Source organism: Rhinolophus hipposideros (assembly GCF_964194185.1).
Source record: "Rhinolophus hipposideros genome assembly, chromosome: X".
Taxonomy (NCBI): Eukaryota; Metazoa; Chordata; class Mammalia; order Chiroptera; family Rhinolophidae; genus Rhinolophus; species Rhinolophus hipposideros.
The window spans coordinates 99,554,778-99,579,852 of record NC_138046.1 but is presented as its reverse complement, the minus strand read 5'-3'; positions in this window follow the sequence as shown (position 1 = coordinate 99,579,852).

Here is a 25,075-nt window from a genome sequence, read left to right as displayed (position 1 = left end):
TCCTTTCCATTAAGGAGAGTTAGTGGATCATTTTATGATTACTCTGTATCTGCAGAGCAGGGATGTTCTACTTTACAGGAAGAAGCATAGGTTTGCTTTCTGTAGGCTACCAAATAATTCTTTTAATTCTGCCCTAGAAAATAGTTTTAGGTCGAGCTACCACTGAAGAAGGCATCTTGACAGGGTCATCTAATTAGCATGGCTTGTACTATGATAAGAAATTAAAGTTTGCTCCATTGTTTTGATGTCTAGCTTCCATACTAAAAGATTTATAGTGCTACTGTCTTATTCTTGACAAGCCAGTGCTTGGTGCTCTTCACAACACTTAGCATAGATTCACATAATTAAGATTTAATGAATTAGCTGTAGCTGAGTAACACAATACACTTTGTACATAAAATAATATAGTCACATTGTAAATATGTTTATAAAATATGTGCGCATCAAATTTTGCCATTGCCTCAACTTTCATTCATTTTTATGAGAGATTCATATTTGTGGCAGATTCTATATCTGTGGCTACAGACAATTGGACCAAAAGTAGACACTTAATAACCACTCTGGGGAATTTGGGATAAGGACATTTTAGGCTGTATGTGTAGATAGCAGGCCTGCAATAATGAATCAAGACTCAATCTGGCTCTCCAAAAGTTTAAAGTTCCATGCAATCCGAAGTTCTGGGGTAATAAATCCTTAGTTTTTTCAGAGGAAGTCGGTTTGTAATAGAGGCTGGGATAAGCTTGCAGAATAAAAACAAAAGTAAGGCACTCTTCAGATGGGAGGGGAGGATAAGAAGGGTACAAGAGTCAGAGTGAAAGAGTGAGAGTAAACAACTATATGCGTGATGATTTTCTAGTTTCTGTAAGATTCAGCTACTCTTCTAAATATTGGGCCTTGTAAGATTCTCCTCCTCCTAAAGACTAAAATAAATTTCCTACTTATTCTAACTAGTTTGAGTCTCTGTTTCTTGTAACCATGTGACTTATAATTAGAATTCTAACAATTATATATTTCATATCTGCACAGGGTCTCAAGCTGAGTTAGAAATCATTAGGAATATAAAAAAAGTTCTATTTTATGGGAGGTTTAAATTACATGCAACAGCATTAGTTTTACATTGCTGCTGTAACAAATTATCACAAATTTTGTTACTTGAAACAAGAATTTATTATCTTAACAATTCTGGAGATCGGAAGTCAAATGGGTCTCGTGGGGCTAAGATTAAGGGGTCAGCAGGGTTGCATTTTTTGAGGCCCTAGGAGAGACTCCATCCCTTGCTTCTTCCTGTTTCGAGAGGCTGCTTGCATTCCTTGGCCATGGAACATCGTTCTACTCTCTACTTCTGTCATCACATCTCCTCTAAATCTGACTCTTCTGCTTCCCTCTTATAAGGACCCCTGTGATCACGTTGGGCCCAGTCAGATAATCTTTCCATCTTGAGATCCTTTACTTAATCGTATCTGAAAATTCCCTTTGCTGTGTAAAGGAATATATTCCCAGGTTTTGGGAATTAGGCCATAAACATCTCTGGGGGAGTGGAGGGTGGACATTATTTGCTTTACCATCCATAACAATAGTATTTTAATGGTTTTATAATCCTTATTTTCACTCATGTTTATATGGTTGAAATTACTAAAATTATCAGTTTATGGTCAGATTATAAATCCAAACTTTATAGTGACTGCATAACTGTGGAAGGGTAATATAGCTTTAAAAAGATAGATGTTCTCCTTTAGCTATATATTGATGACTCTATAAAATATTTGATAATTTTTCAAAGGAAAAATTAGATACCAAATATACGGTAATGGAAGGAGAACTGACTCTGGGTGGTGAACACACAATGGGATTTATAGATGATGTAATACAGAATTGTACACCTGAAATCTATGTAAATTTACTAACAATTGTCACCCCAATAAATTTAATTTAAAAAAATTAGATACATCTAACATTGTGCTCTTAATCATTATGTATGTCTTGAAGGGACTTTTAAAATATGACATTTGTTTAAAAATTAATATTTGATTTACAGGTAAATATTTACAATTTTGCTTCCAAAGTGTTTCACTTCTTTATAATACTTTGAAATGTATGATATGAATACTGAAGTTAGACAAAGAAGACATTGGTCATCTATATTTCACCTGTATTAGTTCACTTTAGTCACCATCCAGGCATCTCTTGTTTTTATGAATACCCATGCTTTTACTCAGATGTCCATTAACAGTTTCAGCTAATGACTATTTCATTTAGCTAGTGGCACAACTTCCAATCTGAGTCCAAGTCTGAGTCCCAAGGCAGGAGAAGATCAATGTCCCAACTTGAAAACAGTCAGGCAGAGAGAGAGACTTCTTTCTTATTCAGCCTTTTATTCTATTCCGGCCTTCAGTAGATTAGATGAGGCCCACCCACACCAGAGAGGGCAATCCCATCCAGAAAGCCCCTCACAGACACTCCCAGAAATAATGTTTAACCAAATATCTGGGCAAGTTGTGTTCCAGTTAAGTCGACTGTTAAAATTAATGACCACATAGACTTTTAAAATATTCTGAAGCTTGTAGAAAATGTAATCATTTGCATTTAAAATTAACTGCTATTGCTTTCTAATAGTTCATAGTCTAATGTAGATCAATGTGGGGAGAGGGAAAGTGAAAATTCAAACATTTTTGTACAGGAGAATATGATAAATATTAAAACAGTGGAAAGCTACATACATGCATAATGCAGAATGCCAATTTTTGTAATGGTGACTGGGGCAAGGCAGATGCTAGCAAACATGGGCTTGTTAAATACTGCCCCCCACATGAGAGAGTAGAAGAATCTGTCTAGGAAAATAAGGGAATTAAAGGATCATAGAGAGGTGATGAGAGAAGGCTGGCCTTGCTCTGAAGAATGGAATGAAGAAGCATTTTTGTTGCAGCACAACCCAGCAAGTGAAAAACCATTGATGGACCAGAGTGAATTATTACTCCCTATGCAGTAGCTCAATTGCAGTTCTGCTCACAAGGACATAGTGAAACACACTGTAGCAGATACTATTACTGTTTGTGCCACATCTCTGCTGCCCACCTCTGACTTCACCCACAGCTACATGTGGGCAGTACTTTGCACACTCCCAGAGTGTCAGTTTAAGGTCATTATTGCCTCTCGGCTTTTCTGCAAGGCTTCATCCTGCCTGCTGATAGGTCCAAACAGGGTTTTAATGCCCTCAAGGAAAACACATCAACCAATGGGGGATGGGAGTCTGTAGTGAAATGCTCCAGCCTGCTGTTTTTTGGTGGAAGCCAATTCCACAAGGAATTTTGTATAATTCCACATAGGATTCACAGGGAGATTGACCACAGGGAAAACCAGCTCATTATTGACACTTCCTGCTCTCTCTTTTATCTTTCCATGGATAACCTATGAAGTAAATATCCTATTCCCCAAAACTTGGCTGCAGGCTCTGCTGTCAGGGAAAACGAAGCCAAGATACACACTCAGTTTAATCCATATAGCCCTGCTGTATACAAAATTGTTTTATACTTCTAGTTGCCCTGTGAGGGAAGTGGGATGGGTGGCAGTTGGAGGACGGGTCATGAAGTTGTCAACTTTATTTTACTGATGATGAAAAGGTTTTAGGTAATCTGAGTGATTCTCCCTAAGTCACACAACTAATAAGTGGCAAAGTGTCCTTTGATGTGCTAAATATTAATAGAACCTTGGCAACACAAGAAAAGAATGAATCATTTCCCAAATGAGTTCTATGTGCTTCAATTTCATGTATAATTTCAATTTAATGTGTCAGATCTTGCTAGTTTATAACATCTCAGCTAAACCTCATTAATTTGAATTCCATTTATGCTTTCATAATTTTTAAATATAGCAATGAAATTTATTTTCTCTGTAAAAATATATAATCTAAAACATACATTTTTTTTTTTAAAGGATGGACTTTAATCTGTCTACAGAGCACTGCAAGATAGGAAATTCCACATAGAAATAAGAAACCCATTGAGAAGAAGTTTCATACAGTATATACAGTTTGGAACTGTTCAAATATAGTTTTGCTGTAAAAAGTGCTACAAGAACAAACCACATTTAAAAAGAATTCGGGGGCCTGCCTGGTGGCTTAGGCGGTTGGAGCTCCATGCTCCTAACTCCGAAGGCTGCCGGTTCAATTTCCACATGGGCCAGTGGGCTCTCAACGACAAGGTTGCCAGTTCGACTCCCTCAAGGGATGGTGGGCTGTGCCCCCTGCAACTAGCAACGGCAACTGGACATGGAGCTGAGCTGCACCCTCCACAACTAAGACTGAAAGGACAACAACTTGACTTGGAAAATAAGTCCTGGAAGTACACACTGTTCCCCAATAAAGTCCTGTTCCTCTTCCCCAATAAAATCTTAAAAAAAAAGAATTCAGGGACCCGCCCGGTGGCTCAGGCGATTGGAGCTCCACACTTTTAATGCCAAAGGCTGCCAGTTCGATTCCCACATGGGCCAGTGGGCTCTAAACCACAAAGGTGTCGGATCTACTCCTCTACTCCAACAAGGGATGGTGGGCTCCGCCCCCTGCAACTAAGATTGGACATGGCACTTTGACCTGAGCTGCCTCTGAGCTCCCGGATTGCTTTGTTGGTTGGAGCCCATGTTCTCCACTACTAGGTTGCCGGTTCGACTCCCACAAGGGGTGATGGGCTGCTCTCCCTGCAACTAGCAACGGGCAACTGAACTTGGGGCTGAGCTGCGCCCTCCACAACTACGATTGAAAGGACAACAACTTGACTTGGAAAAGTCCTGGAAGTACACACTGTTCCCCAAGAAAGTCCTGTTCCTTTTCCCGAATAAAATCTTTAAAAAAAAAAAAGGAATTCATAGAAGAGAAGCAGTAAGACAAACAAACCAAACATGGTATACAACAAGCAACTTAATGCTTCAGTGGTCCCAGGAGTGCCATTCTGAACTTGGAACTTAGAGCTATCAGAGGTGGTATGTGGCACATTTTGATTTTTTCAATCAAGTTGAATGAAACTTTATGTATAGACTCATTTTCATGGTTTTGTAGAGCTTCAGTTTTGTCCAAACCTCCACATTCTTCAATCATTATACTAAATTTCTCAGTTTCACCTAGTTTCTCAGCAGCCTGAAAGATATTTGAAATGGCATCCAGAATAACCAGAATAATTTGATATCTTTCACAGTTAAGAGGCCTGTATGGTTCGATTATATCACAATGAACAAGGTATATGATCTGCTCAACTGTTGCAGCACTGGTATAGTTGGTCACATCCCACACAGCTTCCTTTTGTGCCTTAAAGTCTGCTTGGAGAGAACGCCAATGAGGAATGAGACTAATCCATGATTCACAACTTGCTGTATTTGGTCCTGGTGGCCAACTGTGATGTTTGACATTGTCCATGTAGTACAAAAATAGTACTACCTTTGATTTCTGGCTATCTTGTCTTCTGATCTTATCCTCTGCTTCATCTAATCTACTGGTAATTCCTTCAAGGGTGTTGTTCATTTCTGTTATTGTATTCTTTAGTTCAAACTGGTTGCTTTTTAGGATTTCTCTTTCATTTATGTCCACACTAGTTCCTTAAATATTCTTATAACTGTTGTAAACGCTGTCTCTGATTCGTTGGATACCTCTGTTTCATTTAGTTCCACATCAACAGGTTTCTTATGATCTTTAACTTGGAACATGTTTCTTGATATCCCCATTCAAGCTGACACTCTCTGATTGCTACAACGAATTAGGGAGATAACCTCTGTATCTCAGTGGTGGCTCGAAGGTGTTATGTAGCATGTATCTTTATATTCTGATAGCACGGTCTCCCTAGTTGCATATAACAAAAAAATGTTTCCCATTACCATTGACATTCAGTATTAGGCTGCGTTAGTTTCATGCATACAGTATTAATATGTGATGTAAAGCGTGGTCAGTACACGCTTTATGTCATTTACCAAGCGATGACCCCCATTGGTCTAGTACCCACGAGGCATTGTGGGTACTTCTTACCATATTACAGACTCTGTGCACTCTGCTATAAGTTGCAACCCTGTGACTGTTCTGTAACAGGCAAATTGTAATGATTTTACTCTCCAACTTGAGTACCAGGCTCCACACACGTGCTCAGTCTGGGAAGCCTCAATTCTCCGTATCTCTGAGACTCCTTCCGTTCCTTTGTTCATATATTGTGGACTTCATGTTCCACCTGTAAGTGAGATGACATAGGTTCTGCCTTTCCCAGTCTGACTTCTTCCAAATAGCGTGAACCCACGAGGTCCATCCATGTTGTTGGAAACGCTAAGGTTTCATTTTCTTCATGGTGGAGTAATATTCCATAGTTTGTATGGATCAGATCTCCTCTGTCCATTAGTCTGATGATGGGCACTTAGGTTGCTTTCATATCGTAGCTGTTGCAGTGGTGCTGCGGTGAACATCGGGGGATACTTCCTTTTAAATTCGTGTTTTGCATTTCACGGAGTAATACCCAGAAGTTGAATTGCTGGGTTGCATACTGCCGCACATTTCTGAAGATTTCAGGAAAAGCTGTGAACAAAAGAGTTGCCCGGGAAGGCAAAACTGTTTCCAATTCCCGTTGACATTCAGTATGAGGCTGCATTAGTTTCATGCATACAGTATTAATATGTGATGTAAAGCGTGGTCAGTACACGATTTATGTCATTTACCAAGCGATGACCCCCATTGGTCTAGTACCCTCGAGGCATTATGGGTACTTCTTACCATATTACAGACTCTGTGCACTCTGCTATAGGTTGCAACCCTGTGACTGTTCTGTAACAGGCAAATTGTAATGATTTTACTCTCCAACTTGAGTACCAGGCTCCACACACGTGCTCAGTCTGGCAAGCCTCAGTTTGTTCTTCGTATCTCAGAGACTCCTTCCGTTCCTTTGTTCATATATTGTGGACTTCATGTTCCACCTACAAGTGAGATGACATGGGTTCTGCCTTTCCCAGTCTGACTTGTTTAACTTAGCGTGAACCCACCAGGTCCATCCATGTTGTTGGAAACGATAAGGTTTCATTTTCTTCATGGTGGAGTAATATTCCATTGTTTGTATGGATCAGATCTCCTCTGTCCATTAGTCTGATGATGCGCACTTAGGTTGCTTTCATATCGTAGCTGTTGCAGTGGTGCTGCGGTGAACATCGGGGTGAGTTCTTCCTTTTGAATTCCTGTTTTGGATTTCACGGAGTAATGCCCAGAAGTTGAATTGCTGGGTTGCATACTGCTGCTCATTTCTGAAATTTCAGGAAAAGCTGTGAACAAAAGAGTTGCCTGGGAAGGAAAAACTGTTTCCAATTCCCGTTGACATTCAGTATTAGGCTGCATTAGTTTCATGCATACAGTATTAATATGTGATGTAAAGCGTGGTCAGTACACGCTTTATGTCATTTACCAAGCGATGACCCCCAGTGGTCTAGTACCCACGAGGCATTATGGGTACTTCTTATTATATTACAGACTGTGTGCACTCTGCTATAGGTTGCAACCCTGTAACTGTTCTGTAACAGGCAAATTGTAATGATTTTACTCTCCAACTTGAGTACCAGGCTCCACACACGTGCTCAGTCTGGCAAGCCTCAGTTTGTTCTTCGTATCTCTGAGACTCCTTCCGTTGCTTTGTTCATATATTGTGGACTTCATGTTCCACCTATAAGTGAGATGACATGGGTTCTGCCTTTCCCACTCTGACTTCTTCCAATTAGCGTGAACCCACGAGGTCCATCCATGTTGTTGGAAACGCTAAGGTTTCATTTTCTTCATGGTGGAGTAATATTCCATTGATTGTATGGATCAGATCTCCTCTGTCCATTAGTCTGATGATGGGCACTTAGGTTGCTTTCATATCGTAGCTGTTGCAAATGGTGCTGCGGTGAACATCGGGGGATACTTCCTTTTGAATTCCTGTTTTGGATTTCACGGAGTAATACCCAGAAGTTGAATTGCTGGGTTGCATACTGCCGCTCATTTCTGAAATTTCAGGAAAAGCTGTGAACAAAAGAGTTGCCCGGGAAGGAAAAACTGTTTCCAATTCCCGTTGACATTCAGTATGAGGCTGCATTAGTTTCATGCATACAGTATTAATATGTGATGTAAAGCGTGGTCAGTACACGCTTTATGTCATTTACCAAGCGATGACCCCCATTGGTCTAGTGCCCACGAGGCATTATGGGTACTTCTAACTATATTACGGACTGTGTGCACTCTGCTATAGGTTGCAACCCTGTGACTGTTCTGTAACAAGCAAATTGTAATGATTTTACTCTCCAACTTGAGTACCAGGCTCCACACACGTGCTCAGTCTGGCAAGCCTCAGTTTGTTCTCCGTATATCTGAGACTCCTTTCGTTCCTTTGTTCATATATTGTGGACTTCATATTCCACCTATAAGTGAGATGACATGGGTTCTGCCTTTCCCAGTCTGACTTCTTTCACTTACCGTGAACCCACGAGGTCCATCCATGTTGTTGGAAACGCTAAGGTTTTATTTTCTTCATGGTGGAGTAATAATTCCATTGTTTGTATGCATCAGATCTCCTCTGTCCATTAGTCTGATGATGCGCACTTAGGTTGCTTTCATATCGTAGCTGTTGCAAATGGTGCTGCGGTGAACATCGGGGGATACTTCCTTTTAAATTCGTGTTTTGGATTTCAGGGAGTAATACCCAGAAGTTGAATTGCTGGGTTGCATACTGCCGCTCATTTCTGAAATTTCAGGAAAAGCTGTGAACCAAAGAGTTGCCCGGGAAGGAAAAACTGTTTCCAATTCCCGTTGACATTCAGTATGAGGCTGCATTAGTTTCATGCATACAGTATTAATATGTGATGTAAAGCGTGGTCAGTACACGCTTTATGTCATTTACCAAGCGATGACCCCCAGTGGTCTAGTGCCCACGAGGCATTATGGGTACTTCTTACCATATTACAGACTGTGTGCACTCTGCTATAGGTTGCAACCCTGTGACTGTTCTGTAACAGGCAAATTGTAATGATTTTACTCTCCAACTTGAGTACCAGGCACCACACACGTGCTCAGTCTGGCAAACCTCAGTTTTCCGTATCTCTGAGACTCCTTTTGTTCCTTTGTTCATATATTGTGGACTTCATGTTCCACCTATAAGTGAGATGACATGGGTTCTGCCTTTCCCAGTCTGACTTCTTCCCATTAGCGTGAACCCACGAGGTCCATCCATGTTGTTGGAAACGCTAAGGTTTCATTTTCTTCATGGTGGAGTAATATTCCATTGATTGTATGGATCAGATCTCCTCTGTCCATTAGTCTGATGATGCGCACTTAGGTTGCTTTCATATCGTAGCTGTTGCAAATGGTGCTGCGGTGAACATCGGGGGATACTTCCTTTTGAATTCCTGTTTTGGATTTCACGGAGTAATACCCAGAAGTTGAATTGCTGGGTTGCATACTGCCGCTCATTTCTGAAATTTCAGGAAAAGCTGTGAACAAAAGAGTTGCCCGGGAAGGAAAAACTGTTTCCAATTCCCGTTGACATTCAGTATGAGGCTGCATTAGTTTCATGCATACAGTATTAATATGTGATGTAAAGCGTGGTCAGTACACGCTTTATGTCATTTACCAAGCGGTGACCCCCATTGGTCTAGTACCCTCGAGGCATTATGGGTACTTCTTACCATATTACAGACTCTGTGCACTCTGCTATAGGTTGCAACCCTGTGACTGTTCTGTAACAGGCAAATTGTAATGATTTTACTCTCCAACTTGAGTACCAGGCTCCACACACGTGCTCAGTCTGGCAAGCCTCAGTTTGTTCTCCGTATATCTGAGACTCCTTTCGTTCCTTTGTTCATATATTGTGGACTTCATATTCCACCTATAAGTGAGATGACATGGGTTCTGCCTTTCCCAGTCTGACTTCTTTCACTTACCGTGAACCCACGAGGTCCATCCATGTTGTTGGAAACGCTAAGGTTTTATTTTCTTCATGGTGGAGTAATAATTCCATTGTTTGTATGCATCAGATCTCCTCTGTCCATTAGTCTGATGATGCGCACTTAGGTTGCTTTCATATCGTAGCTGTTGCAAATGGTGCTGCGGTGAACATCGGGGGATACTTCCTTTTAAATTCGTGTTTTGGATTTCAGGGAGTAATACCCAGAAGTTGAATTGCTGGGTTGCATACTGCCGCTCATTTCTGAAATTTCAGGAAAAGCTGTGAACCAAAGAGTTGCCCGGGAAGGAAAAACTGTTTCCAATTCCTGTTGACATTCAGTATGAGGCTGCATTAGTTTCATGCATACAGTATTAATATGTGATGTAAAGCGTGGTCAGTACACGCTTTATGTCATTTACCAAGCGATGACCCCCAGTGGTCTAGTGCCCACGAGGCATTATGGGTACTTCTTACCATATTACAGACTGTGTGCACTCTGCTATAGGTTGCAACCCTGTGACTGTTCTGTAACAGGCAAATTGTAATGATTTTACTCTCCAACTTGAGTACCAGGCACCACACACGTGCTCAGTCTGGCAAACCTCAGTTTTCCGTATCTCTGAGACTCCTTTTGTTCCTTTGTTCATATATTGTGGACTTCATGTTCCACCTATAAGTGAGATGACATGGGTTCTGCCTTTCCCAGTCTGACTTCTTCCCATTAGCGTGAACCCACGAGGTCCATCCATGTTGTTGGAAACGCTAAGGTTTCATTTTCTTCATGGTGGAGTAATATTCCATTGATTGTATGGATCAGATCTCCTCTGTCCATTAGTCTGATGATGCGCACTTAGGTTGCTTTCATATCGTAGCTGTTGCAAATGGTGCTGCGGTGAACATCGGGGGATACTTCCTTTTGAATTCCTGTTTTGGATTTCACGGAGTAATACCCAGAAGTTGAATTGCTGGGTTGCATACTGCCGCTCAGTTCTGAAATTTCAGGAAAAGCTGTGAACAAAGGAGTTGCCCGGGAAGGAAAAACTGTTTCCAATTCCCGTTGACATTCAGTATGAGGCTGCATTAGTTTCATGCATACAGTATTAATATGTGATGTAAAGCGTGGTCAGTACACGCTTTATGTCATTTACCAAGCGGTGACCCCCATTGGTCTAGTACCCTCGAGGCATTATGGGTACTTCTTACCATATTACAGACTCTGTGCACTCTGCTATAGGTTGCAACCCTGTGACTGTTCTGTAACAGGCAAATTGTAATGATTTTACTCTCCAACTTGAGTACCAGGCTCCACACACGTGCTCAGTCTGGCAAGCCTCAGTTTGTTCTCCGTATATCTGAGACTCCTTTCGTTCCTTTGTTCATATATTGTGGACTTCATATTCCACCTATAAGTGAGATGACATGGGTTCTGCCTTTCCCAGTCTGACTTCTTTCACTTACCGTGAACCCACGAGGTCCATCCATGTTGTTGGAAACGCTAAGGTTTTATTTTCTTCATGGTGGAGTAATAATTACATTGTTTGTATGCATCAGATCTCCTCTGTCCATTAGTCTGATGATGCGCACTTAGGTTGCTTTCATATCGTAGCTGTTGCAAATGGTGCTGCGGTGAACATCGGGGGATACTTCCTTTTGAATTCCTGTTTTGGATTTCACGGAGTAATACCCAGAAGTTGAATTGCTGGGTTGCATACTGCCGCTCAGTTCTGAAATTTCAGGAAAAGCTGTGAACAAAAGAGTTGCCCGGGAAGGAAAAACTGTTTCCAATTCCCGTTGACATTCAGTATGAGGCTGCATTAGTTTCATGCATACAGTATTAATATGTGATGTAAAGCGTGGTCAGTACACGCTTTATGTCATTTACCAAGCAATGACCCCCATTGGTCTAGTGCCCACGAGGCATTATGGGTACTTCTAACTATATTACGGACTGTGTGCACTCTGCTATAGGTTGCAACCCTGTGACTGTTCTGTAACAAGCAAATTGTAATGATTTTACTCTCCAACTTGAGTACCAGGCTCCACACACGTGCTCAGTCTGGCAAGCCTCAGTTTGTTCTCCGTATCTCTGAGACTCCTTCCGTTCCTTTGTTCATATATTGTGGACTTCATGTTCCAACTATAAGTGAGATGACATGGGTTCTGCCTTTCCCAGTCTGACTTCTTCCCATTAGCGTGAACCCACGAGGTCCATCCATGTTGTTGGAAACGCTAAGGTTTCATTTTCTTCATGGTGGAGTAATATTCCATTGATTGTATGGATCAGATCTCCTCTGTCCATTAGTCTGATGATGCGCACTTAGGTTGCTTTCATATCGTAGCTGTTGCAAATGGTGCTGCCGTGAACATCGGGGGATACTTCCTTTTGAATTCCTGTTTTGGATTTCACGGAGTAATACCCAGAAGTTGAATTGCTGGGTTGCATACTGCCGCTCATTTCTGAAATTTCAGGAAAAGCTGTGAACAAAAGAGTTGCCCGGGAAGGAAAAACTGTTTCCAATTCCCGTTGACATTCAGTATGAGGCTGCATTAGTTTCATGCATACAGTATTAATATGTGATGTAAAGCGTGGTCAGTACACGCTTTATGTCATTTACCAAGCGGTGACCCCCATTGGTCTAGTACCCTCGAGGCATTATGGGTACTTCTTACCATATTACAGACTCTGTGCACTCTGCTATAGGTTGCAACCCTGTGACTGTTCTGTAACAGGCAAATTGTAATGATTTTACTCTCCAACTTGAGTACCAGGCTCCACACACGTGCTCAGTCTGGCAAGCCTCAGTTTGTTCTCCGTATATCTGAGACTCCTTTCGTTCCTTTGTTCATATATTGTGGACTTCATATTCCACCTATAAGTGAGATGACATGGGTTCTGCCTTTCCCAGTCTGACTTCTTTCACTTACCGTGAACCCACGAGGTCCATCCATGTTGTTGGAAACGCTAAGGTTTTATTTTCTTCATGGTGGAGTAATAATTCCATTGTTTGTATGCATCAGATCTCCTCTGTCCATTAGTCTGATGATGCGCACTTAGGTTGCTTTCATATCGTAGCTGTTGCAAATGGTGCTGCGGTGAACATCGGGGGATACTTCCTTTTAAATTCGTGTTTTGGATTTCAGGGAGTAATACCCAGAAGTTGAATTGCTGGGTTGCATACTGCCGCTCAGTTCTGAAATTTCAGGAAAAGCTGTGAACCAAAGAGTTGCCCGGGAAGGAAAAACTGTTTCCAATTCCCGTTGACATTCAGTATGAGGCTGCATTAGTTTCATGCATACAGTATTAATATGTGATGTAAAGCGTGGTCAGTACACGCTTTATGTAATTTACCAAGCAATGACCCCCATTGGTCTAGTGCCCACGAGGCATTATGGGTACTTCTAACTATATTACGGACTGTGTGCACTCTGCTATAGGTTGCAACCCTGTGACTGTTCTGTAACAGGCAAATTGTAATGATTTTACTCTCCAACTTGAGTACCAGGCTCCACACACGTGCTCAGTCTGGCAAGCCTCAGTTTGTTCTCCGTATCTCTGAGACTCCTTCCGTTCCTTTGTTCATATATTGTGGACTTCATGTTCCACCTATAAGTGAGATGACATGGGTTCTGCCTTTCCCAGTCTGACTTCTTCCCATTAGCGTGAACCCACGAGGTCCATCCATGTTGTTGGAAACGCTAAGGTTTCATTTTCTTCATGGTGGAGTAATATTCCATTGATTGTATGGATCAGATCTCCTCTGTCCATTAGTCTGATGATGCGCACTTAGGTTGCTTTCATATCGTAGCTGTTGCAAATGATGCTGCGGTGAACATCGGGGGATACTTCCTTTTGAATTCCTGTTTTGGATTTCACGGAGTAATACCCAGAAGTTGAATTGCTGGGTTGCATACTGCCGCTCAGTTCTGAAATTTCAGGAAAAGCTGTGAACAAAAGAGTTGCCCGGGAAGGAAAAACTGTTTCCAATTCCCGTTGACATTCAGTATGAGGCTGCATTAGTTTCATGCATACAGTATTAATATGTGATGTAAAGCGTGGTCAGTACACGCTTTATGTCATTTACCAAGCAATGACCCCCATTGGTCTAGTGCCCACGAGGCATTATGGGTACTTCTAACTATATTACGGACTGTGTGCACTCTGCTATAGGTTGCAACCCTGTGACTGTTCTGTAACAAGCAAATTGTAATGATTTTACTCTCCAACTTGAGTACCAGGCTCCACACACGTGCTCAGTCTGGCAAGCCTCAGTTTGTTCTCCGTATCTCTGAGACTCCTTCCGTTCCTTTGTTCATATATTGTGGACTTCATGTTCCAACTATAAGTGAGATGACATGGGTTCTGCCTTTCCCAGTCTGACTTCTTCCCATTAGCGTGAACCCACGAGGTCCATCCATGTTGTTGGAAACGCTAAGGTTTCATTTTCTTCATGGTGGAGTAATATTCCATTGATTGTATGGATCAGATCTCCTCTGTCCATTAGTCTGATGATGCGCACTTAGGTTGCTTTCATATCGTAGCTGTTGCAAATGGTGCTGCGGTGAACATCGGGGGATACTTCCTTTTGAATTCCTGTTTTGGATTTCACGGAGTAATACCCAGAAGTTGAATTGCTGGGTTGCATACTGCCGCTCATTTCTGAAATTTCAGGAAAAGCTGTGAACAAAAGAGTTGCCCGGGAAGGAAAAACTGTTTCCAATTCCCGTTGACATTCAGTATGAGGCTGCATTAGTTTCATGCATACAGTATTAATATGTGATGTAAAGCGTGGTCAGTACACGCTTTATGTAATTTACCAAGCAATGACCCCCATTGGTCTAGTGCCCACGAGGCATTATGGGTACTTCTAACTATATTACGGACTGTGTGCACTCTGCTATAGGTTGCAACCCTGTGACTGTTCTGTAACAGGCAAATTGTAATGATTTTACTCTCCAACTTGAGTACCAGGCTCCACACACGTGCTCAGTCTGGCAAGCCTCAGTTTGTTCTCCGTATCTCTGAGACTCCTTCCGTTCCTTTGTTCATATATTCTGGACTTCATGTTCCACCTATAAGTGAGATGACATGGGTTCTGCCTTTCCCAGTCTGACTTCTTCCCATTAGCGTGAACCCACGAGGTCCATCCATGTTGTTGGAAACGCTAAGGTTTCATTTTCTTCATGGTGGAGTAATATTCCATTGATTGTATGGATCAGATCTCCTCTGTCCATTAGTCTGATGATGCGCACTTAGGTTGCTTTCATATCGTAGCTGTTGCAAATGGTGCTGCGGTGAACATCGGGGGATACTTCCTTTTGAATTCCTGTTTTGGATTTCACGGAGTAATACCCAGAAGTTGAATTGCTGGGTTGCATATAGCCGCTCAGTTCTGAAATTTCAGGAAAAGCTGTGAACAAAAGAGTTGCCCGGGAAGGAAAAAGTGTTTCCAATTCCCGTTGACATTCAGTATGAGGCTGCATTAGTTTCATGCATACAGTATTAATATGTGATGTAAAGCGTGGTCAGTACACGCTTTATGTAATTTACCAAGCAATGACCCCCATTGGTCTAGTGCCCACGAGGCATTATGGGTACTTCTAACTATATTACGGACTGTGTGCACTCTGCTATAGGTTGCAACCCTGTGACTGTTCTGTAACAAGCAAATTGTAATGATTTTACTCTCCAACTTGAGTACCAGGCTCCACACACGTGCTCAGTCTGGCAAGCCTCAGTTTGTTCTCCGTATCTCTGAGACTCCTTCCGTTCCTTTGTTCATATATTGTGGACTTCATGTTCCACCTATAAGTGAGATGACATGGGTTCTGCCTTTCCCAGTCTGACTTCTTCCCATTAGCGTGAACCCACGAGGTCCATCCATGTTGTTGGAAACGCTAAGGTTTCATTTTCTTCATGGTGGAGTAATATTCCATTGATTGTATGGATCAGATCTCCTCTGTCCATTAGTCTGATGATGCGCACTTAGGTTGCTTTCATATCGTAGCTGTTGCAAATGGTGCTGCGGTGAACATCGGGGGATACTTCCTTTTGAATTCCTGTTTTGGATTTCACGGAGTAATACCCAGAAGTTGAATTGCTGGGTTGCATACTGCCGCTCATTTCTGAAATTTCAGGAAAAGCTGTGAACAAAAGAGTTGCCCGGGAAGGAAAAACTGTTTCCAATTCCCGTTGACATTCAGTATGAGGCTGCATTAGTTTCATGCATACAGTATTAATATGTGATGTAAAGCGTGGTCAGTACACGCTTTATGTCATTTACCAAGCGGTGACCCCCATTGGTCTAGTACCCTCGAGGCATTATGGGTACTTCTTACCATATTACAGACTCTGTGCACTCTGCTGTAGGTTGCAACCCTGTGACTGTTCTGTAACAGGCAAATTGTAATGATTTTACTCTCCAACTTGAGTACCAGGCTCCACACACGTGCTCAGTCTGGCAAGCCTCAGTTTGTTCTCCGTATCTCTGAGACTCCTTCCGTTCCTTTGTTCATATATTGTGGACTTCATGTTCCACCTATAAGTGAGATGACATGGGTTCTGCCTTTCCCAGGCTGACTTCTTCCAATTAGCATGAACCCACCAGGTCCATCCATGTTGTTGGAAACGATAAGGTTTCATTTTCTTCATGGTGGAGTAATATTCCATTGTTTGTATGGATCAGATCTCCTCTGTCCATTAGTCTGATGATGCGCAATTAGGTTGCTTTCATATCGTAGCTGTTGCAGTGGTGCTGCGGTGAACATCGGGGTGAGTTCTTCCTTTTGAATTCCTGTTTTGGATTTCACGGAGTAATACCCAGAAGTTGAATTGCTGGGTTGCATACTGCCGCTCAGTTCTGAAATTTCAGGAAAAGCTGTGAACAAAAGAGTTGCCCGGGAAGGAAAAACTGTTTCCAATTCCCGTTGACATTCAGTATTAGGCTGCATTAGTTTCATGCATACAGTATTAATATGTGATGTAAAGCGTGGTCAGTACACGCTTTATGTCATTTACCAAGCGATGACCCCCATTGGTCTAGTGCCCACGAGGCATTATGGGTACTTCTTACCATATTACGGACTGTGTGCACTCTGCTATAGGTTGCAACACTGTGACTGTTCTGTAACAGGCAAATTGTAATGATTTTACTCTCCAACTTGAGTACCAGGCTCCACACACGTGCTCAGTCTGGCAAGCCTCAGTTTGTTCTCCGTATCTCTGAGACTCCTTCCGTTCCTTTGTTCATATATTGTGGACTTCATGTTCCACCTATAAGTGAGATGACATGGGTTCTGCCTTTCCCAGTCTGACTTCTTCCAATTAGCGTGAACCCACGAGGTCCATCCATGTTGTTGGAAACGGTAAGGTTTCATTTTCTTCATGGTGGAGTAATATTCCATTGTTTGTATGGATCAGATCTCCTCTGTCCATTAGTCTGATGATGGGCACTTAGGTTGCTTTCATATCGTAGCTGTTGCAATGGTGCTGCTGTGAACATCGGGGTGAGTATTGCTTTTAAATTCGTGTTTTGGATTTCACGGAGTAATACCCAGAAGTTGAATTGCTGGGTTGCATACTGCCGCTCATTTCTGAAGATTTCAGGAAAAGCTGTGAACAAAAGAGTTGCCCGGGAAGGAAAAACTGTTTCCAATTCCCGTTGACATTCAGTATGAGGCTGCATTAGTTTCATGCATACAGTATTAATATGTGATGTAAAGCGTGGTCAGTACACGCTTTATGTCATTTACCAAGCGATGACCCCCATTGGTCTAGTGCCCACGAGGCATTATGGGTACTTCTTACCATATTACAGACTGTGTGCACTCTGCTATAGGTTGCAACCCTGTGACTGTCCTGTAACAGGCAAATTGTAATGATTTTACTCTCCAACTTGAGTACCAGGCACCACACACGTGCTCAGTCTGGCAAACCTCAGTTTTCCGTATCTCTGAGACTCCTTTTGTTCCTTTGTTCATATATTGTGGACTTCATGTTCCACCTATAAGTGAGATGACATGGGTTCTGCCTTTCCCAGTCTGACTTCTTCCCATTAGCGTGAACCCACGAGGTCCATCCATGTTGTTGGAAACGCTAAGGTTTCATTTTCTTCATGGTGGAGTAATATTCCATTGATTGTATGGATCAGATCTCCTCTGTCCATTAGTCTGATGATGCGCACTTAGGTTGCTTTCATATCGTAGCTGTTGCAAATGGTGCTGCGGTGAACATCGGGGGATGCTTCCTTTTGAATTCCTGTTTTGGATTTCACGGAGTAATACCCAGAAGTTGAATTGCTGGGTTGCATACTGCCGCTCAGTTCTGAAATTTCAGGAAAAGCTGTGAACAAAAGAGTTGCCCGGGAAGGAAAAACTGTTTCCAATTCCCGTTGACATTCAGTATGAGGCTGCATTAGTTTCATGCATACAGTATTAATATGTGATGTAAAGCGTGGTCAGTACACGCTTTATGTAATTTACCAAGCAATGACCCCCATTGGTCTAGTGCCCACGAGGCATTATGGGTACTTCTAACTATATTACGGACTGTGTGCACTCTGCTATAGGTTGCAACCCTGTGACTGTTCTGTAACAGGCAAATTGTAATGATTTTACTCTCCAACTTGAGTACCAGGCTCCACACACGTGCTCAGTCTGGCAAGCCTCAGTTTGTTCTCCGTATCTCTGAGACTCCTTCCGTTCCTTTGTTCATATATTCTGGACTTCATGTTCCACCTATAAGTGAGATGACATGGGTTCTGCCTTTCCCAGTCTGACTTCTTCCCATTAGCGTGAACCCACGAGGTCCATCCATGTTGTTGGAAACGCTAAGGTTTCATTTTCTTCATGGTGGAGTAATATTCCATTGATTGTATGGATCAGATCTCCTCTGTCCATTAGTCTGATGATGGGCACTTAGGTTGCTTTCATATCGTAGCTGTTGCAATGGTGCTGCGGTGAACATCGGGGTGAGTATTGCTTTTAAATTCGTGTTTTGGATTTCACGGAGTAATACCCAGAAGTTGAATTGCTGGGTTGCATACTGCCGCTCATTTCTGAAGATTTCAGGAAAAGCTGTGAACAAAAGAGTTGCCCGGGAAGGAAAAACTGTTTCCAATTCCCGTTGACATTCAGTATGAGGCTGCATTAGTTTCATGCATACAGTATTAATATGTGATGTAAAGCGTGGTCAGTACACGCTTTATGTCATTTACCAAGCGATGACCCCCATTGGTCTAGTGCCCATGAGGCATTATGGGTACTTCTAACTATATTACGGACTGTGTGCACTCTGCTATACGTTACAACCCTGTGACTGTTCTGTAACAAGCAAATTGTAATGATTTTACTCTCCAACTTGAGTACCAGGCTCCACACACGTGCTCAGTCTGGCAAGCCTCAGTTTGTTCTCCGTGTATCTGAGACTCCTTCCGTTCCTTTGTTCATATATTGTGGACTTCATATTCCACCTATAAGTGAGATGACATGGGTTCTGCCTTTCCCAGTCTGACTTCTTTCACTTACCGTGAACCCACGAGGTCCATCCATGTTGTTGGAAACGCTAAGGTTTTATTTTCTTCATGGTGGAGTAATAATTCCATTGTTTGTATGCATCAGATCTCCTCTGTCCATTAGTCTGATGATGCGCACTTAGGTTGCTTTCATATCGTAGCTGTTGCAATGGTGCTGCGGTGAACATCGGGGTGAGTACTTCCTTTTAAATTCGTGTTTTTGATTTCATGGAATAATACCCAGAAGTTGAATTGCTGGGTTGCATACTGCCGCTCATTTCTGAAATTTCAGGAAAAGCTGTGAACCAAAGAGTTGCCCGGGAAGGAAAAACTGTTTCCAATTCCCGTTGACATTCAGTATGAGGCTGCATTAGTTTCATGCATACAGTATTAATATGTGATGTAAAGCGTGGTCAGTACACGCTTTATGTCATTTACCAAGCGATGACCCCCAGTGGTCTAGTGCCCACGAGGCATTATGGGTACTTCTTACCATATTACAGACTGTGTGCACTCTGCTATAGGTTGCAACCCTGTGACTGTCCTGTAACAGGCAAATTGTAATGATTTTACTCTCCAACTTGAGTACCAGGCACCACACACGTGCTCAGTCTGGCAAACCTCAGTTTTCCGTATCTCTGAGACTCCTTTTGTTCCTTTGTTCATATATTGTGGACTTCATGTTCCACCTATAAGTGAGATGACATGGGTTCTGACTTTCCCAGTCTGACTTCTTCCCATTAGCGTGAACCCACGAGGTCCATCCATGTTGTTGGAAACGCTAAGGTTTCATTTTCTTCATGGTGGAGTAATATTCCATTGATTGTATGGATCAGATCTCCTCTGTCCATTAGTCTGATGATGCGCACTTAGGTTGCTTTCATATCGTAGCTGTTGCAAATGGTGCTGCGGTGAACATCGGGGGATACTTCCTTTTGAATTCCTGTTTTGGATTTCACGGAGTAATACCCAGAAGTTGAATTGCTGGGTTGCATACTGCCGCTCATTTCTGAAATTTCAGGAAAAGCTGTGAACAAAAGAGTTGCCCGGGAAGGAAAAACTGTTTCCAATTCCCGTTGACATTCAGTATGAGGCTGCATTAGTTTCATGCATACAGTATTAATATGTGATGTAAAGCGTGGTCAGTACACGCTTTATGTCATTTACCAAGCAATGACCCCCATTGGTCTAGTGCCCACGAGGCATTATGGGTACTTCTAACTATATTACGGACTGTGTGCACTCTGCTATAGGTTGCAACCCTGTAACTGTTCTGTAACAAGCAAATTGTAATGATTTTACTCTCCAACTTGAGTACCAGGCTCCACCCACGTGCTCAGTCTGGCAAGCCTCAGTTTGTTCTCCGTATCTCTGAGATTCCTTCCGTTCCTTTGTTCATATATTGTGGACTTCATGTTCCACCTATAAGTGAGATGACATGGGTTCTGCCTTTCCCAGTCTGACTTCTTCCAATTAGCGTGAACCCACGAGGTCCATCCATGTTGTTGGAAACGGTAAGGTTTCATTTTCTTCATGGTGGAGTAATATTCCATTGTTTGTATGGATCAAATCTCCTCTGTCCATTAGTCTGATGATGGGCACTTAGGTTGCTTTCATATCGTAGCTGTTGCAAATGGTGCTGCGGTGAACATCGGGGGATACTTCCTTTTGAATTCCTGTTTTGGATTTCACGGAGTAATACCCAGAAGTTGAATTGCTGGGTTGCATACTGCCGCTCAGTTCTGAAATTTCAGGAAAAGCTGTGAACAAAAGAGTTGCCCGGGAAGGAAAAACTGTTTCCAATTCCCGTTGACATTCAGTATGAGGCTGCATTAGTTTCATGCATACAGTATTAATATGTGATGTAAAGCGTGGTCAGTACACGCTTTATGTCATTTACCAAGCGGTGACCCCCATTGGTCTAGTACCCTCGAGGCATTATGGGTACTTCTTACCATATTACAGACTCTGTGCACTCTGCTATAGGTTGCAACCCTGTGACTGTTCTGTAACAGGCAAATTGTAATGATTTTACTCTCCAACTTGAGTACCAGGCTCCACACACGTGCTCAGTCTGGCAAGCCTCAGTTTGTTCTCCGTATCTCTGAGACTCCTTCCGTTCCTTTGTTCATATATTGTGGACTTCATGTTCCACCTATAAGTGAGTTGACATGGGTTCTGCCTTTCCCAGTCTGACTTCTTTCACTTACCGTGAACCCACGAGGTCCATCCATGTTGTTGGAAACGCTAAGGTTTTATTTTCTTCATGGTGGAGTAATAATTCCATTGTTTGTATGCATCAGATCTCCTCTGTCCATTAGTCTGATGATGCGCACTTAGGTTGCTTTCATATCGTAGCTGTTGCAATGGTGCTGCGGTGAACATCGGGGTGAGTACTTCCTTTTAAATTCGTGTTTTGGATTTCACGGAGTAATACCCAGAAGTTGAATTGCTGGGTTGCATACTGCCGCTCATTTCTGAAGATTTCAGGAAAAGCTGTGAACCAAAGAGTTGCCCGGGAAGGAAAAACTGTTTCCAATTCCCGTTGACATTCAGTATGAGGCTGCATTAGTTTCATGCATACAGTATTAATATGTGATGTAAAGCGTGGTCAGTACACGCTTTATGTCATTTACCAAGCGGTGACCCCCATTGGTCTAGTACCCTCGAGGCATTATGGGTACTTCTTACCATATTACAGACTCTGTGCACTCTGCTGTAGGTTGCAACCCTGTGACTGTTCTGTAACAGGCAAATTGTAATGATTTTACTCTCCAACTTGAGTACCAGGCTCCACACACGTGCTCAGTCTGGCAAGCCTCAGTTTGTTCTCCGTATATCTGAGACTCCTTTCGTTCCTTTGTTCATATATTGTGGACTTCATATTCCACCTATAAGTGAGATGACATGGGTTCTGCCTTTCCCAGTCTGACTTCTTTCACTTACCGTGAACCCACGAGGTCCATCCATGTTGTTGGAAACGCTAAGGTTTTATTTTCTTCATGGTGGAGTAATAATTCCATTGTTTGTATGCATCAGATCTCCTCTGTCCATTAGTCTGATGATGCGCACTTAGGTTGCTTTCATATCGTAGCTGTTGCAAATGGTGCTGCGGTGAACATCGGGGGATACTTCCTTTTAAATTCGTGTTTTGGATTTCAGGGAGTAATACCCAGAAGTTGAATTGCTGGGTTGCATACTGCCGCTCATTTCTGAAATTTCAGGAAAAGCTGTGAACCAAAGAGTTGCCCGGGAAGGAAAAACTGTTTCCAATTCCTGTTGACATTCAGTATGAGGCTGCATTAGTTTCATGCATACAGTATTAATATGTGATGTAAAGCGTGGTCAGTACACGCTTTATGTCATTTACCAAGCGATGACCCCCAGTGGTCTAGTGCCCACGAGGCATTATGGGTACTTCTTACCATATTACAGACTGTGTGCACTCTGCTATAGGTTGCAACCCTGTGACTGTTCTGTAACAGGCAAATTGTAATGATTTTACTCTCCAACTTGAGTACCAGGCACCACACACGTGCTCAGTCTGGCAAACCTCAGTTTTCCGTATCTCTGAGACTCCTTTTGTTCCTTTGTTCATATATTGTGGACTTCATGTTCCACCTATAAGTGAGATGACATGGGTTCTGCCTTTCCCAGTCTGACTTCTTCCCATTAGCGTGAACCCACGAGGTCCATCCATGTTGTTGGAAACGCTAAGGTTTCATTTTCTTCATGGTGGAGTAATATTCCATTGATTGTATGGATCAGATCTCCTCTGTCCATTAGTCTGATGATGCGCACTTAGGTTGCTTTCATATCGTAGCTGTTGCAAATGGTGCTGCGGTGAACATCGGGGGATACTTCCTTTTGAATTCCTGTTTTGGATTTCACGGAGTAATACCCAGAAGTTGAATTGCTGGGTTGCATACTGCCGCTCAGTTCTGAAATTTCAGGAAAAGCTGTGAACAAAAGAGTTGCCCGGGAAGGAAAAACTGTTTCCAATTCCCGTTGACATTCAGTATGAGGCTGCATTAGTTTCATGCATACAGTATTAATATGTGATGTAAAGCGTGGTCAGTACACGCTTTATGTCATTTACCAAGCGGTGACCCCCATTGGTCTAGTACCCTCGAGGCATTATGGGTACTTCTTACCATATTACAGACTCTGTGCACTCTGCTATAGGTTGCAACCCTGTGACTGTTCTGTAACAGGCAAATTGTAATGATTTTACTCTCCAACTTGAGTACCAGGCTCCACACACGTGCTCAGTCTGGCAAGCCTCAGTTTGTTCTCCGTATCTCTGAGACTCCTTCCGTTCCTTTGTTCATATATTGTGGACTTCATGTTCCACCTATAAGTGAGTTGACATGGGTTCTGCCTTTCCCAGTCTGACTTCTTTCACTTACCGTGAACCCACGAGGTCCATCCATGTTGTTGGAAACGCTAAGGTTTTATTTTCTTCATGGTGGAGTAATAATTCCATTGTTTGTATGCATCAGATCTCCTCTGTCCATTAGTCTGATGATGCGCACTTAGGTTGCTTTCATATCGTAGCTGTTGCAATGGTGCTGCGGTGAACATCGGGGTGAGTACTTCCTTTTAAATTCGTGTTTTGGATTTCACGGAGTAATACCCAGAAGTTGAATTGCTGGGTTGCATACTGCCGCTCATTTCTGAAATTTCAGGAAAAGCTGTGAACAAAAGAGTTGCCCGGGAAGGAAAAACTGTTTCCAATTCCCGTTGACATTCAGTATGAGGCTGCATTAGTTTCATGCATACAGTATTAATATGTGATGTAAAGCGTGGTCAGTACACGCTTTATGTCATTTACCAAGCGATGACCCCCATTGGTCTAGTACCCTCGAAGCATTATGGGTACTTCTTACCATATTACAGACTCTGTGCACTCTGCTATAGGTTGCAACCCTGTGACTGTTCTGTAACAGGCAAATTGTAATGATTTTACTCTCCATCTTGAGTACCAGGCTCCACACACGTGCTCAGTCTGGCAAGCCTCAGTTTGTTCTCCGTATCTCTGAGACTCCTTCCGTTCCTTTGTTCATATATTGTGGACTTCATGTTCCACCTATAAGTGAGATGACATGGGTTCTGCCTTTCCCAGGCTGACTTCTTCCAATTAGCATGAACCCACCAGGTCCATCCATGTTGTTGGAAACGATAAGGTTTCATTTTCTTCATGGTGGAGTAATATTCCATTGTTTGTATGGATCAGATCTCCTCTGTCCATTAGTCTGATGATGCGCACTTAGGTTGCTTTCATATCGTAGCTGTTGCAGTGGTGCTGCGGTGAACATCGGGGTGAGTTCTTCCTTTTGAATTCCTGTTTTGGATTTCACGGAGTAATACCCAGAAGTTGAATTGCTGGGTTGCATACTGCCGCTCAGTTCTGAAATTTCAGGAAAAGCTGTGAACAAAAGAGTTGCCTGGGAAGGAAAAACTGTTTCCAATTCCCGTTGACATTCAGTATTAGGCTGCATTAGTTTCATGCATACAGTATTAATATGTGATGTAAAGCGTGGTCAGTACACGCTTTATGTAATTTACCAAGCGATGACCCCCATTGGTCTAGTACCCTCGAGGCATTATGGGTACTTCTTACCATATTACGGACTGTGTGCA